Raw genomic sequence first — 17,946 nt, 5'->3', positions numbered from 1 at the left:
CTGATGCTATTTTTATGTAAGAAATTCTATACGTTCATTTTATGGGAAACTAAATTTTATATAAATAATAATTGATGTTCTTATAAATGAGTTGTTTCTTGATATTTTATTGAGATATTGATTAATAAAATAAAAAGTTAGTTTATAGTTTTTTAATTTCATGAACGTGGATGTTTATCATACAAATTTCTATGTTGAGTGTAAGATTCTTCAATAACCTCTATAACGTCTTCTAAAGTCTCTTTAATCACTTTCATTGAAATACATCAGTGATAACAACATCCATTCTCTTTATTATTTTGCTACATCTATTATGAGATCTAGATTTAAGAGAAATTAAACACCATTTTGCAAAACGCTTAGAATAACAAGATATTCCACTCTACACTACAGTCTTGAGTTAGAAGAAAACATACTATGTTATAGAAGTATGGATACACCATAAGATTCTTCATTCATAGGTTGTTTATCATACCAATGCAAAAAAAAAATTAGTGAAACATGGAACCACTCTTTGGTTGTGTGCAAAGACATATTTGTAGTATTTTTAAAGAAAAATAGTTGTTGTCAGTGTAAAAAATGGATTTGGAGAATGTAGATTGAAAATAATTGACCAACAAGTGAGTGGAGCTATCCAACTAAATGGAAAATGTCACAACGGGTTGTAGAGTGTTGTGGATGGCCAATGGGGAAAAGGAAAATGCATAGAATTAAAGATAAATCTCAAGGTAGATCAAAATATCTAGGAAAATCTTGAAAGAAGTGTTGGAAATGTAGTAAAGTTGGGCATTACAAGAAGGATTGTAGACATAAAAGTGTTGATAAAGGGAAGAGATCTAATGTTTCAACTTACAATGAAGGGTATGCCTCCTTAGAGGAAGGAGGGGATGTGTACTTAGCTTCTTCGAGTACACATGCAGATCATGATGCATGGATGATTGACTCAGTAATATGACTACCTATAAGGAGTGGTTTTATGAATATGAAATATATGATGGATGATGTCGTTTTAGGAGTTGAATCAATAGCAAAATCATAGTATGAGGAAAAGTCAGATTGATGATGATGCATGGATGATTGAGTCAGTACTATGACTACCCATAAGGAGTGGTTTTATGAATATTAAATATATGATGGATGATGTCATTTTAGGAGTTGAATCAATAGCCAAAATCATAGGATGAGGAAAAGTCAAATTGATGATGATGCATGGATGATTGAGTCAGTAATATGACTACCCATAAGGAGTGGTTTTATGAATATGAAATATATGATGGGGATGATGTAGTTTTAGGAGTTGAATCAATAGCCAAAATCATAGGATGAGGAAAGTTCAAATTGATGATGATGCATGGATGATTGACTCTGTAATATGACTACCCATAAGGAGTGGTTTTATGAATATGAAATATATGATGGAGATGATGTCATTTTAGGAGTTGAATCAATAGCCAAAATCATAGAACGAGGAAAAGTCAAATTGATGATGATGCATGGATGATTGACTCGGGTAATTATTTTCATATGACTACCCATAAGGAGTGGTTTTATGAATATAAAATATATGATGGAGATGACGTCGTTTTAAGAGTTGAATCAATAGCCAAAATCATAGGATGAAGAAAATTAGAACACCCCCTTGCTTTCTACACATTTTAAAAATGAATAAAAACTTGATATAAGTAAGCAAGATGAGTGATGTAGGTGTAAATACAATGTTTGAAAGGGAAACTTGTAGTATGGTTCAAGGAGAAATAATTTTTCTTTGGGGATTTCAAGCTAGAACTATGTTGAAGGTATTGGAAAGCACCACAACTTATGGGTGTAATAGTTTTATTGTTCATGAGGGTGGACATGAAGAAGAAAGAACCCTTGTTGTCTCTAGAGAAAAGGCAATGTTATGGCATCAAATATTAGGAAATATATGAGAGAATGGTCGTCTACCATTACATTGTAAAGCTATGCCTGAAGGTTTGTACGAAACTTTTGTGAATACTGCATATATTTAAAATAGAATTAGGTATGACTCCAATTAGGCGCTACTAGAGAAAATGAAATGTTAGAGTTATTATATAGTGATGTGTTTGAACCCATGCATGGGGGCTTCACCCAATCAACCTCTAGGATCTCATGTGTCTTCATGGCATACTAAACCAAATGGGGTTGGAAAAGGGATGAATAGGAAATTGATGGAAAAAGCAAGGAGCATGCTTAACAATGTCAATTTAGGACAAGAATTCTAGGGGAGGTAGTGGATATCACATGTCACCCAATAAATTCATCACCCTTCTTAATTTTGGTTGACAAGAGCCTACATAAGGAATAAACTAGTAAGATTCCCTCTCTTAAGAATATAAGAGTTTTGGTTGTAATTCTCATGTACACGTTCCAAATGAAAGTATATGTAGGAGGATAATAACGATGAAAATGAATCTATATCAGTTATAAATATGGTCTAAAAGTTTATACACTTTGGAACCCATAAATTAAGAAGGTTTTCTACAATAATGTTGCTGTCTATAGAGAGGTCAAAGATATTACTAACATGAAGTCCTATGAAAGGAGGAAAAACTAGGAAAAGTAGAACTTTGAGTTGAAGAATGACAAATCTGACTCAATATAATATTGGGAATTAGAAGAATATGAAAGGTATACTTTAGAATTGATGAGATGTGGATGAGATTGGATTAGGATAAAAGGAAACTGGAAAGGTATAATCCACCTTTTTTTCATTTTACTTTTTCTTCGATGATGATCCCAAAATTATTAAGGAGGTAGTGGACAAAGAGGATGGTTAACTATGGAAGAAAGTCATGGCATACTAAACCAAATGGGGTTGGAAAAGGGATGAATAGGAAATTGATGGAAAAATCAAGGAGCATGCTTAACAATGTCAATTGAGGACAAGAATTCTAGGTAGAGGCAATGGATATCACATGTCATCTAATAAATTGATCACCCTTCTTAATTTTGGTTGATAAGAGCCTACACAAGGAATAAACTAGTAAGATTCCCCCTCTTAAGAATATAAGAGTTTTGGTTGTAATTCTCATGTACACGTTCCAAATGAAAGTATGTGTAAGAGGATAATAACGATGAAAATGAATCTATATCAGTTATAAATATGGTCTAAAAGATTATACACTTTGGAACCCATAAACTAAGAAGGTTTTTTACAATAATGTTGTTGTCGATACAGAGGTCAAAGATATTGCTAATGTGAAGTCCTATTAAAGGAGGAAAAACTAGGAAAACTAGAACTTTGAGTTGAAGAATGACAAATCTGACTCAATATAATATTGGGAATTAGATGAATATGAAACTTATACTATAGAATCGATGAGACGTGGGGCATACTAAACCAAATGGGGTTGGAAAAGCGATGAATAGAAAATTGATGGAAAAATCAAGGAGCATGCTTAACAATGTCAATTTAGGACAAGAATTCTAGGTGAGGTAGTGGATATCACATGTTACCCAATAAATTGATCACTCTTCTTAATTTTGGTTGACAAGAGCCTACATAAGGAATAAACTAATAAGATTACCTCTCTTAAGAATATAAGATTTTTGGTTGTAATTCTCATGTACACATTCCAAATGAAAGTATATGTAGGAGGATAATAACGATGAAAATGAATCTATATCAGTTATAAATATGGTCTAAAATTTTATACACTTTGGAACCCATAAATTAAGAAGGTTGTTTACAGTAATGTTGTTGTCCATAGAGAGGTCAAAGATATTACTAACATGAAGTCCTATGAAAGGAGGAAAAACTAGGAAAAGTAGAACTTTGAGTTGAAGAATGACAAATCTGACTCAATATAATATTGGGAATTAGATGAATATGAACGTTATATATTAGAATTGATGAGATGTGGATGAGACTGGATTAGGATAAAAGGAAACTAGAAAGGTATAATCCACCTATTTTTCATTTTACTTTTTCTTCGATGATGATCCCAAAATTATTAAGGAGGTAGTGGACATAGAGGATCGTTAACTATGGAAGAAAGTCATGGTTGAAGAAATGTAATCCCTACATAAGAGTAAGGCTTAGGATCTAGTTGAGTTTCCACTAGAATAAAGCTAATTGGTAGTAAATTGATGCTTAAGAAGAAGAATAATGTAAACGAAAAAGTGAAGAAGTACAAATCTTAGTTAGTAGCAAAGGGATATTCCTAGGTAGAGGGAATTCATTTTCATGAATTTTTTTTATTCTGTTGCTAAATAAACTTCTATTAGATTTATTTTATCTAATTTTACTTATTTTAATCTTGAAGCAGAGAATATGGATGTAAATATAAAATCCTTACATGTGAATCTCGAAGAAGAAATTTACATGAGACAATTAGAAGGATTTGTAGTGAATGGAAACAAAGAGCGAGTTGCAAGCTAAAAAATTCCATGTATTGGCTAAAACAATCTCCATAGAGGTGGTCTCAAAAGTTTGATACATATATATAGGAACGTGGTTCCACAAGGAGAAAAGATGATCACTGTGTGTTTTAGATTAGTTGGCGATAATTTTATTTTTGTGGTCTTCTATGTGGATGATATGTTGCTAAATAGAACCAATGAGAAAACTATCATGGGTGCAAAAATTCAATAATCCTCTAAATTTTACATGAATGGTTTTGGTGCTACAAATTTTAGTTTGGGAATGGAAATTAAAAGAGATAAAGGAAATAGGAAACTCTTGTTGAATTAGAGAAGATGTGTTAAGATAATATTGTGGATGTTTAATATGCGAGAATGTAAACTTATGAAGGTACCTATTCCTATAGGTCTAATGTTATCAATAGATCGGTGTCCCAAAACATAGATAGAGGAAGCACACATGTCATATGTTCCATATGTTAGTGTTTTTGGTAATTTAATTTATGTGGTGACTTGTACTAGACTAGACATTGCACATACAATATGAGTTTTGGGTAGGTATATATCAAAAATAGTGAAGGTGAATTATAGAACAATAAACATTGGTTTTATGTATTTTCATGGAACTACAAAATAATGGAATTTTCTACTGAGGAAGACATAGAGTAGATAGAATGTTGGACATACATGTCTTTGTCGACACAATCTCGACTAAATATCTAGATCATAAAATATCTACAAGTAGTTATATTTTTAACCCATTTGGAGGACCGATTAGTTGGATGAGCAAGAGATTGTCTAGTAGTTACATTGAAAACTATGAAATATGAATACAAAGTATCCTCTAATGCAAGGAAGCTATATGGTCCTAGAGATTATATTTAAGTATTCAGTTTGTATAGGAAGATGTAAGGTTATATTGTGATAGTCAAATTCTAATATTTCTAGCTAGCCAAGCTTACCATTCTAAGACAAAGTATATTATTGTTTAGTATAAATTTGTGAGAGGGATGGTTTAAAAAAAGGGTCCTACTTGTGAAGGTGGACATTTTTTATGAATGTTTCACATTATTTGACAAATTATGATATAAATAAGAAGTTTTCTTAGTGTAGAGGGACGGTTAATTTCTACCTTATTTTATTGATCATGTAATCATGGAGCCTCGTATATGTAAAGTAAACAAAAAGAGGGAGAATGTTGTGTATATGTTATATCCTTTTCATGGTACCTATATGAATGATACATGTAAGTTGGGTGCAGTGGGGAGATCACAAGGTGGTTGGAGGGTCAGTGTTGGAGCCCCAAAACAAAATATAGGTTATTTATTATGTCTACTTTAGTAGTTTTCAACAGATAATTTTCTAATTCCAATTAAGGAATTAAGGTTGTAATCTAATTTGGGTTAATGCATCAAGGTTTTTGATGCCAAAAAATCCTATATAGTATATTATAAATGATGAAGTTAATATAATGATAGTTAAATATGTGGCTCTAAATATTTGTTTGTTTTCCTAGTTAAGGGTTTTAAGGTAGATTTATAAGTATTAAGTGTGATTTCTATTACTTTTCTACTTATAACGAATTTATACATGCATTACTTTACTTTAGAGGTGTGAAACTTACAAAGAGTTGCAATATGCTCTTATAATTATTCCCTCATGATTGTGAAGGAGTCTTGGTGCCTAGTAAGCTATTTTTCTCAATCATCTACTATTTGCCTCGAATATCTACTTTACTTTTGGATTTTACTTTTGAACTATCTCAAATTTTCCATATTCTTCCTTTTCAAGGCCTTTTTCATCTCTAGGTTCAAACAAAACGTTTCTTACATATCTATAATGTAATGCATGCCGTGACTTGTACTAGCATCATGGTGATCTTTGTTCATTTGGATTTTCCAAATTTTTAACTCACTGTGACAATTTTATTCAAATTAAGTTTATTAGCATTCTAAAATGGTGATATTGATTGTTGGGAAGATAAGCTTAATGTTAATGAAAATTCATTCAGCATGAGTTGAACAATATTATTTCTCCCTCCACCCATTTTTTTTTTTCAAGTGAACATTTAAGATGACATTCATCTGTGCAACCATTATTCATCCATACATTCATAAAAATAGATAACACAAGCATAAACCATGAATTCATACATGCAATGGCATAAATAATACATAACACAAATATAGGAGATAGTTTGTTAACAACCCACAACTTCCAAAAAGTCTTCTTAACTCCCTTAATGAGGTGAGTTGCATATTTATAGGGCCTTAGGCTAGTCATAATCGATAATTATCACGTACTAATAAGCTAAGAGGTTAAATATATGATATATGATATATACCTTATAACTTCACCTACTATTGAAGTGTTTGGAGATCATTTCATATTTGTGCATTCCATGTTTACCATCATCAATCTTGTTAATAAGCTTTAGTATATCCGGACTTCCTCACATTTACTAAAATCATTCAAAGAAATAACTATAGGGGGATGAACTACATATTGATATAAATAACACATCAATCCATAATCTTTACCTATGCTATCTCAATGTGGTAATTGGGACATCCATAATCACATTTTGAGGCAAACAAAATTTTGAGACATTTATTTCTACGGGTTTTCGACAAATCATCACATTCCTAAATTAGAACCTAATAATAGTGCATTGTTGGAAAGGATACACGACACGATTATTACGAAAACAAAAAATGAAAACATCATAAAGCACATATAGGGGAGCTATATGTATTATGGATTTCTACACTCAAAATTGATTACCAAGGTGAATCATGTTAGCAAATTTGGTCGGCGGTGTTCAACAATACCATGTTCTTATTGATGGACCTTCATGTAACTATAATTAGCATAATGTGGGCTCATATAAGGGAAGAAATATTATACTTGTTCCCTAAATAACTATAATCATATGTAAATTCATTAAAAAATTAAGAAAAATAACAAACAAGACACATACCTCAAAATGCAACACAATATTGAAAATGCCATTTTTCCTCACATATATACTTACCTAAGGTCATTGAAGTAGGCCATATAAATGATTTCTTTTTGAGGTAGGAAACATCATTGGTTTTCATTATCTTTTAAGTCAACCACTATATATATGTGTCCTATGAAAATGTAGTACATGGTTCAATGTCGGTACATTAGAAGTTGCTAAGATAAATAAATATTAAACTCTCGTATATTTATCATGTTCTTCCAACCATAACATAACTACTAGTATAATATCTAAGACATGATCATAATCTAGTGATAGAGTTGATTGACATACTCTAACAAGGATTATTCAATAATTACACATATACTAGGTCTATTACAACTAATTCATGATCCCATGTGTTAAACTAGTATTTTGATTCACAATAATCACATTCATCACTACCACATGTCCAAAAATCTAAGTGAGTTTTCACATCCATATTTCAAATACAGGGTTGTTTGAGCTTTGAATTGAATGGAACCCACTATTTCTTTATAATGTATTGCATTGATATGCATATGGGAAATCTACGTCAACCACCTCCAAATATTTTATTTGCACATGTTCTCTTCTTAATGATTTCACTCACCTTATTGTTGCCTCTACCGTCACTATAGAACAAAATTTCTATGGATTTGGCATCTTGAGTAGGATAATTTGTCAAACCATTCATCTCCTAAATACATAATGAAGCTCTAACACATGCCCCATCTCCATCATGCTAACTTTTCCATGCCCAATCTCAAAATTATTCCAAATATGCATCACATTCCTCTTTTTGTGCAACAAACTCAACCACTTAAATAATCAAGCATATTGGAACTAGCCTACACTACAACCGACCAAATGCAATATCAATCTATTTTTATATCTCTCTAAATAAGGAAATCAAAAAACATTTGAAAGAAATGTTATAGATAATATATATAGTGGCACCTTCTCCTTTTATAGAAGTAATATTCCTCCTTTTATCTTCATTTCTACTTGGCCCATGTCTACACATGATATGTAGCATTATGTTGACCAAATTTGCATGATAATAATAACATAATATTGGATCTAGATCTCATTTTATGGATGGAAGGTGTAGTTCTTAGCAGGATACACAACTAATAATATAGTTCCAGGGGGAATGGTATCCCTACATATCTTAGGTTTCTCATCCTCCCACTACACCACATGTAAATGGCGAACCTATTGTCGAGTGTTTTCCAAATATTACTTGATGAAATCAGATTCTTGTACCTGGAAACACAAAATAGGCCGTATGTACAATGTTACTTTTTAAAAATACATGTCAAATTTCAAAGCTAAATTTGAAAGATAATATTCTATTTAAGAGCACAACATTGACCTACGACATCATCAATTCTATCTTTTTTCTTTGTTTCCCACAATCTAGATTATAAGTAACATATTTGAAGTTTTCCATGCCAACCACCATTTTCCCATATTTGTGCTACTTGCTTCCATGCATGAACTATTACAATAATGCAAATCCATTACATCTCAGCATCATGTCCCATCACAAAAATATTTTCATAATTTGTTTTTCCATCATGCCTTGGAGACATGATTCTATTAACAAAGTCTCTTGATGAAATAGATGGTAATATGTCTAGGAATTCTTGCACATGTTCAATATGAAAAACATGATGATTGTGTTTACATGCATCATTATAATAATCAAATATTATACTCTATCTATAACAACATGTGTTATAGTATATGCATATTCTTACACAGAAAGGTTTTCATTTCCCAAAGGACCTTTGGAATAGGTTTCTCTCGTTGTGTTCATTCACGAATGTCTCATAAAGTTTTGTTTGTGTCATGTCAAGAAAATGTTTAATGTTGGGTTCACTATCCGTAGAACACCTTCTCAACTTTAGCATACCCTACCTTCTCAACTTTAGCACATCCTTTTGATTACAGGAAGATTGGATATTTACATGCCAAAAATTATGGACTAGTCCATGATCAACTTCAATTAATTGCTTATTTGAATGAGGAAATCTACTAGTGAAGACCCAAATGATCTCTTTAGCAAGGGTTGTCAAGGATTCATGTTCTAATAGAATACTTTCAGAAATTCTTTACACTTGCCTTAAAAATGTTAGATGTGTGTGTGATATTTATGGTCTATTTTATAATGAATTTTGGCCATACACAATGGGCTACATTATGATACTTCGAATGAATATTATTTCCGATCATATTAAAAACTTCTAGCAACATAATTGACCAAAAAATATTAACATTTAATAACACAATTTTATTCAAAATATTATTTAATAATATATGGCACTATTAATCAATAGTTTATTTAGCCGTTTAGGTAACTAAATTTCAAGGATTTCTAAGACACTTTCACTTACATCAAAATATCGAAGTGTTCTTCACCACTTACTAAACATAAACATATGAGGTAAAGAAAGTTAATTCACCAAGAAATTATGAGAACTCATAAGAAAATTATTAAACTTTGAGTAATGATTAAGGTTAAGATTAAACTAATCATGTTAGTGATCAATATAATAAACATTTAAATGTTCAAAACAACTTGCACCATAAAACCTTTTCACTATAGAAGCCACTTCACTAGAAGGTTGTAAAAAATCTAAATAGATAATTTTTCTTGCACCATAGAAACATCTTCACTATAGAAACCACTTCGCTAGAAGGTTGTACAATATTTGAATGTTTAATTTTCTTATTCTGTGAACACTCTGTCTACTAAAATTTCCATGTGTTCTTAAACTTTATCATTGTCTATTGATAACATTGGTTCAAAATTGAGTTAATGTCTTAATTGGAATGTAATGATTGAACATGTTGCTGTCTATAATATCTAGGCACTATGACAATGGTTCAGATTAGGGATCAAGGTGATAGCCCCGAATCTGAGCCGTTGTCATGGTGTTTAGACATTTTGTGAGAAAACTACACAGAATATCTAAGCACCACAACAACCACTTAGATTGGGGGTTGTCACCTTGATCCCTAATTTGAACCGTTGTCGTGGTGCCTAGAAATTTTGTGCGACAACAGAACAAATGCACTTCACCTCAGGGAATGAAATGATTTAGAATAGAGATCACTATCCATCAATTATGTAAAGTGTTAAGAAATGACTTGTGGATGCTTAATACGAAAATCGTAAATCATATCATAAAAAAATAAAATCTTAATGTACTGGTTTGTTTGAAGTAAAAGAGGTGTGGTGTTGATGTTTGAAGGTTGTCAGATCTATGACTGTGTACCATATTATTTCCTGATAGTTGTCTCGGGTTCAAATCCCTTCTAGATGACATAAGGGCTGTTGGCACTTCTTTTGGCAGCGGTATGCACGAGGCGTTGTTGATTTTCTAGTTATTGAATAATTTGGATTATCAATTACTCTGTGAGATGTAAGAGGTTACAGAGTTAATATTGTGAAACCAATGAATTATGGGCAGGAATTGGAGTTCTATGGAGCTGCGAAATAATTTTTGTGTCATGGAGCCATTGATGGTGCCGTGATCTCTATGTGATTCTGTTAGATTGATCGAAGCTACAACAACTGTTGGTGTAGATGAAATTAGGCAATCGGCCCAAATGAATATTATCATTGATCAAGGACCCAACGAGGGTCTATGGATTCAGGCATGTAGATGTGGTTTTTTACTCTAAGAATTAATTGTATTGATTACCGATGTTGAAATAAAAGTTGGGCACCAACCATATCAATGATCGATGCTGGAACATGGGCTAGGTGCCAATATCATTCTATCTCTACTTGGTGGGAGAATGAAGGAAATATCGTGTAGTCCTCAGCATGTAGGTACTCTGCTTAAAATATAATATGTGCTCATTTAGTATTTTCAAACTCGAAATGATGTAGCTCTCCATATTGAGTACATGTGAGAACTTTACAAATACATGACTCCTTACGTATCCATGAACACTAGGGTCTCCTATGTGAATTATGCGGATCTAGATTTGGGCTTTGTGCCCTTCAATGGATCTTCGTTTATGGAAGAATCAAGGGAGTGGGAAGAGATATGGATAACATCTTTCTCACCCAACCAAAGTTTTATCGACCTCTTATTTTTCTTGGGTCAATCTGATAGAATTGGAGTTTAGGAAGATAAACAGATTGAGCCTAATCAACTCAATGTAGAAGTGCAATTTGTTAAAATTACAGACTTAAAAGATTTAATGGAGAAAAAATTAATAATGGTATTAATAAATGTTTTGCAATCAGAAGCATTGAACTTAGCTAACTCAATGGAGTGATTTTGCTTGAATTAGTTACTCTACCAAATCACAGGGCAACCCAAGACAACAATTAAGTTAGAAAAGAGCGAGGAGACTTGTTTTTTTCTTAGCAGTTTCATGATTATTAGTTTTGTTTGTTGTTATTTTAATTTTATTTGTAAAAAGTCCAGAACCAATTATTAAATAGTGTCGCATAAATCAAATTAGTGGTACTTGGTGCTCGAAAACCATTCAACATATCACTAGTTTGATTATGTTTATCATGTTATGGTTTGTTGTTCTTGGCACTCGGAAACCCCTGAAAAATGGCTACAGGTTACATTATGAGATCCATGTGTGTGAAATAGGTCAAGTTGTTAGATACTCTTTTGAAAAAAGTCAATATTGAAACTATCTTCATAGAAACTAATGGATAGCTGAAAGAAAAATATCTAACAGATGGCAGTTGGTCCATATGATGCTTCATTACTTGACAACTCTTATCGCGGAAGCCTTGATGAGACAAATTTATAATATTGTTGATCTTGCAAATTTCATCAAATATGGTTAGAGGCGATTATGTCTTATAAAAATATGCAAAAACTAACTAAGAAATTAATTAGTATAATTACATATATTAAATTATTCTTAAATATTGATAGGAACCAACTCATGATAAACATCACATCACATACTTCATGATACCTATCATCTCATGCTGATAAAAATAAAAAAATCATAAAAATTAATTAAATTATAACTTTACTTTATTTCATTATGATTATTTTTTCCCAAGGAAAAATCGTAACACACCTCCCCCATAACCATTTTGTTGTGCCAAGCCATCGAAATACGCCCAAGGTATGGTTTTGTCAATAATTTAGGACACAATGGTCCTATGCTCCTAACAAGGATCATCATCTGACAACGAATTATAAAGGGTTGTGATATGAGGAACAAACAACGTCCAGTTGGGTAGACTGATGAAATATATCCTTTTCCAACCAATCCAAATACACCAAAATACTAGTAAGGGAAGATTGTGGATTTTAGATGGATTAGCATTGTTCCACTAGTCTTCCCAAGCAACAGGAAGCGATGCAATAGCCCATCTAAATGGAATATTCAAGGATAGATATACCTAGTTCCATAGATCTATAGATGCGCAACAATGAAGAAAAGGATGATCAATGGATTCCATGTCATTCTTACATAGGATGCACATAATGGGACCCTGAAATAATCACCTCTGTAGTTTGTCTCCAATGGATGCCTTATTGTGAAGTAAACACCACATAAGTAATTTTTCCTTTAACGAGGATTTTAATTTCCAAAGCATATGCCACTACCAAACATAATTATGAGGCTCATGGTCAGCATATATGTAAGGGTAACCTTCCTTTAGGGAGTAGATACCGGACTTGGAGATTAGCACATCAAGTTCATTAGCCTAGTCCTAAATTTGAATATGAGCTTTAGATAAAACATTGATGAAGTCATTCCACTCCTAATGCCACGGTTCTAGGATCTGTATACCATGAGAAGACTTCCATACCTTAGCAAAGATAGTCATACTGTGAGGATCCACTACTTCATTTAGGGTCCTTATATCATATGCCCCTAGAATTTTGATAAGTTCATGCGAGAGTAGGTGAGATACCATCCCATTTTTGTAGCTAGGGCGTTGGAAAAAAATTCAAGCTTCTTCATCCCCCATCCACCCCACTTTTTTAGTAGTGTTATGTTTGCCCATGCAACCCAAGCAAAAGTTTGACCTTCTCGACTACCACGCTAGAGAAACCTACAGAATAATTATTGTATTCTAGATAAAACACCCTTGGGGATCCATGTCAGTGACATCCAATATACCAATGTGGCTTCCAATACTAATTTTATAAGGACGAGTCGCCCAACACAAGAGAGCCAATGCTGATGCCATATGTTAGTTCCCCTTTCTATCTTGGCCACCAACCATGACTAGTCAACAATCTTATATGAATTGGGTTTAAGGTGGAATCCTAGGTACTTGAGACCTTCGTCAAAGGCCAAGATTCTCAAAGGAAATATTTGTTTTTCATAATACTTTCATATTGTTAACATCCTAATGTGATCAAGGAGGAATTCTATTGATAACCATTTTGGTAGGCTTACAAAATAGGTTAATAATGGAAATATAGGAAGTGGAGTCATTGAGAGATCCACTTAGAAATATAAGTACATCGTCCACAAATAAAAAGAGAGATAAAATGACATTTTCTTCAATTTTGGTTCCTTTGATTCTGCCATGAGACTTATCCTTAGTGATTAATCTACTTAGAGCTTCCATGACTAAGCGAAAAAAATGGGGGAATAGTGGACATCTCTGCCCCAATCTGCACTTAGCATGAAAGAAATTAGAATCTAAACCATTAATTAGAATATTGTAGGAAACTGATGAAAGACAACACATAATCAATCTAATGAAATCACGTGGAAATCCCAAATGGGTTAGCAACATCTTAAGTTACAACCAACTGGTTCAGTCAAAGGCCCTAGAAAGATAAATTTTAAAGATCATGCCTTTTAGTTTGTGGATTTTAAGACAATGAATGCCTTGCTGAGTAGTCCCAATAGTGTCATAGCTCTGTCGATTATTGAGATGAGAAAATTGTTCAGGTGAGATATGCATGGATAATATAGGATTTATACGATTGGTGATGATTTTGGAAATGATCTTGTAAATATAACTGTAGAGTGAAATGGGTCGAAAGTCATCAAAAGTGTGAGGGTTATTAGATTTGGGAATCAAACCAAAAAAAGTGGCATTGAAGGCATCATACATCCTACCACTCTCAAGAAATTCATTAATAATATTAAGGAGACCATGCCCAGGTAGTTCAAAAAATGTCAACTAAAATTCTACAAGTTAGTCATCTGGGCCTAGACTCTTGTATTTTTTAAACCATTTTAGAACAGATTCAAGTTCCCCCATGGTCACAGGTGCATTGAGAGGTTCTTCTGCCTCCTCATCCAAAAATCTAGAGAATAGGCCAGCAGTCGTGATGGTTTTAGTTAGTGTCGCTTCCTATGGGGCTCTAAATAAATGTTCAAAATGTGAAATACCCAGGTTGGCAAGATCGTTGAAAGATTGAACTGCAAATCCCTCTTTGTCTTCCAATGACCAAATAATGTTGTTGTCTTTCCACCCTTTGGAAAATTGTTAAAATAATTTTGTATTCTCATCTCCCACTTAAAGCTAGATGGCTCTGCACTTGTGTCACAAACTTTCCTTTCTGTCTTTTAAGAGTTTGAGATGATAAGCTTCAAGCTCAATGAATTTTTCTTTTCTTTCAATAGACTCAAAACCACCTCGCACAGGGTTGTCTAATCTGGACAAAGTACCTTCAATGTTTTTAAAGACCTCTTCATCCTTGTTTTCCTTTTCCTTTGCCCAGGTGATCGTCTTTTTCTTAAAAAGATTAAGCTTCTATCCAAAGTATGTCGCCATCAATTGTTCATCAGACATAGTATTCTCCGACCATGTGTTTTTAACCATAATTTGATAAGCCTCATCTCTCAACCATGTCAAATTGAATTTAAAAGGAGATTTTGGCTTAAGAGAGGCACAAATGATCTCAAGGAAAATGGGAGAGTGATAGAAAATCCCACCAGAAGCAATCCATTGTCTAATCTTCACAAATTTTTCCATAAGGGCATCCTTGATGAGGAATCTTTCAAGGTTCTTTGTGAGCATAGTGTCCCATGTGCTCCTATTTCTCTAGGTTGGATGTAATCACGCCACAGGTATATATATCAAATGATGATCCTCCAACAATTGTGTAAAGAAGTATTAGAGAGCCTTGATATGGGTATGATTACCCCACGATTCAACATGACCAATGGAGAAATTGAGATCCCCTCCAATGATGACTTTGTCTGCTTGTAAAAATGAGGATCTCATGAGATTCTCCATGAATTTCGCATGCCTATGGCAAGGTCCATATATATTCACGTATCTAAGTTCCATTCCTAACTCTTCAGAGAAAATATCTGTCATTATAACTCCATTACTCCCCCAAAAATTTAACAAATTCATGGTTCTTCCATCAAACCCTACAACTATGCCTCCAGATCTACCTTGAAAATCTAATGCATGGAAGGTCCATCTAAGTTTAATTCCTTCCAGCAGAGAGTATATTTGAGCATTGTTCCCAAATGTTTCTTGTAAAAAAATAACACCAACCTTTTCTAAATCTAGAAGTATCCTAATGGCTATTTTCTTGGCAGGCTAGCTAGTCCCCTACAATTCAATGAGATAAATTTCATTGGCAAACCATCTCAAGGTTGAATTTTTCTCTAAAAACAATTTCTAGTGATAAATTCCTACCTTAATCGACATCCATGTTGGCCCTATGAATGGCCTTTGAAATGTAAGATTATCTGCCTTGAAAAGGTTTGTTCAATTTGAGAGGGGACGAGTGTCCAAGTCTACACACCATGGTAGTAGATTGTTTGGCTAATGACCTTAGAAAATATATATGGTTGGAGTTTGATTCAGAAGAGGCATCCCCTCTATCGAGATCGAAAGCCAGGGAGGCACAAGGGATGGATGGGGAAGGGGTCAGAAAACAAGTAGGGATAGAGGCCGAAGCACATGAGGTACATCCATAAAAACTCCCAGAAGAAATGAAAGCGGTATGATGATAAGGATTAGTAACGTCCGATAGATGCATACTAAAAGATTCAAGGGGAGGAAGAGAAGAAACCATACCCGAAGAGGATGTTGTAGCAGCTCCATGAGCTTTGGTGACGATAGGAGACTAAGGGCGAACATCAGAGACATTCTTCACTTTTTCTGATTTAATGCCTTTTAATTTGTGAGGTGATGGCTCATGACGCGTCTCATTCATCAAGGTAGATGTCGTGCCCTATCCAGCCTCCGTAGATTTCGATTCTCCACCCGGTTTGTTTTTGCCTAGCAGGGGACAGTTCTTATAAGAATGTCCAACCTCATAGCATCTACAGCACTGGAAAGGGATGCCCTCGTAGTCCAATTTTTGAAGACTTATATTACCTTGCCATTGCAATCTTAGACTTTCAGCCAATCCTTCACGACTTTCCAGGTGAACCAGAATGCAAGCATAAGCCATCTTGCTCGATTCTTGGAAAGATTCGTCATAGCACAAGAACACCCCGAGATCATTTCCAACACATCTAAACACATCTTCAGTCCAAAATTGTAGAAGGAGTTGAGATATTCTTACCCAAATCAGTCTTGCTCCCAATTCTTCATGTTGCATATCAAATAACGGGGACCATCACTTTAGTAAGAGAGACATCATTTCAATGTGCCAGTATTTGGATAAGACCCAAGTCACATGTTTGGGTCCATGGAAACGCAGGGTGAACCAACCCCTAGTCATGGTCATAACTAACAGTAAGAAATCAAGAATTTTCCCCTAGATTTCGACCACCCATTTCTTCAGACGCGTTGTGGCATATTCTCTTCTACACACCCTTCCAACGAAGACAATTTTTAGAGTGTCCATAATTTTGTCCAACCAAATACCCTCTCCTAACATGAGGAGCCTAGATTTTTCATTGATTTTGGTACTTTTGGTTTTCTTTTCACGTTTCCTCTGAGGTGCACCTTTTGTTGTTGCAGGACCTTGAGAGGGTGGATTAAATGAAGTTTTGGCCCTAGCTTTTAGCTAAAATCGGTCTAGGGGATTGACCAGAGGATCATAAAAAAATCTTGATGTCTATACTAGAGAGGAGATAGGGAGACCCTGAAAGATGTTCGCTACTTCAAAGGGGTGGATTTGTGCTGCAGTAGGGTGAGAAGGAGCTCTAGAATGGCCCAGATATGAGATGAAGGTTAACTGATTCAATATACATCCTTGAAAAATTCATTTAGAGAGAGGCGAAGACAAACAGGGATTGAGACATGACGCTAGGAATTGTAATGACAAAGGCGAAGGGACTGAAAGTACGACATGTGACTGAGAAAGTAGATCCACATATACCCTATAGTTTTGAAACCCTAGTGATGGATGACTGTGAAGATAGGTATTATCGTATGGTTGGGAACTAAGGTTTTTAAACCTCTTTTCTGAAAAAACCCTAACATTCGCTACATGTGAGATTGGTAGCGCTCCTATTGCTAATAGATCCATCGTGGGTGGTTGTGGCAGTGTTCTCGTCCCAATCGAGACAACTTCATACATCTGAACAAAGTAATCCACGAGCACTTCATCCATGTCAACATGGGAGTGTTGACTAGGATCCATCTGAAAACACCTCGATACCTAGTAGACAAATCCCACTCCAGCATTCAA

General features: G+C 34.0%; 1 protein-coding gene across 1 annotated transcript in view; it reads left to right on the top strand.

The window, feature by feature from the left end:
• The window catches only part of LOC149240442 (non-specific lipid transfer protein GPI-anchored 2-like), an 82,685-nt gene that overhangs the window by 29,136 nt on the left and 35,603 nt on the right, over window positions 1–17,946 (top strand). The window lies entirely within an intron of this gene.

Source organism: Pinus tabuliformis, chromosome 8 (assembly GCF_031772625.1).
Source record: "Pinus tabuliformis cultivar Carrire ecotype Pingquan chromosome 8, CPIR1, whole genome shotgun sequence".
NCBI classification, from domain to species: Eukaryota; Viridiplantae; Streptophyta; class Pinopsida; order Pinales; family Pinaceae; genus Pinus; species Pinus tabuliformis.
This window is presented reverse-complemented; position numbering and strand designations above follow the sequence as displayed.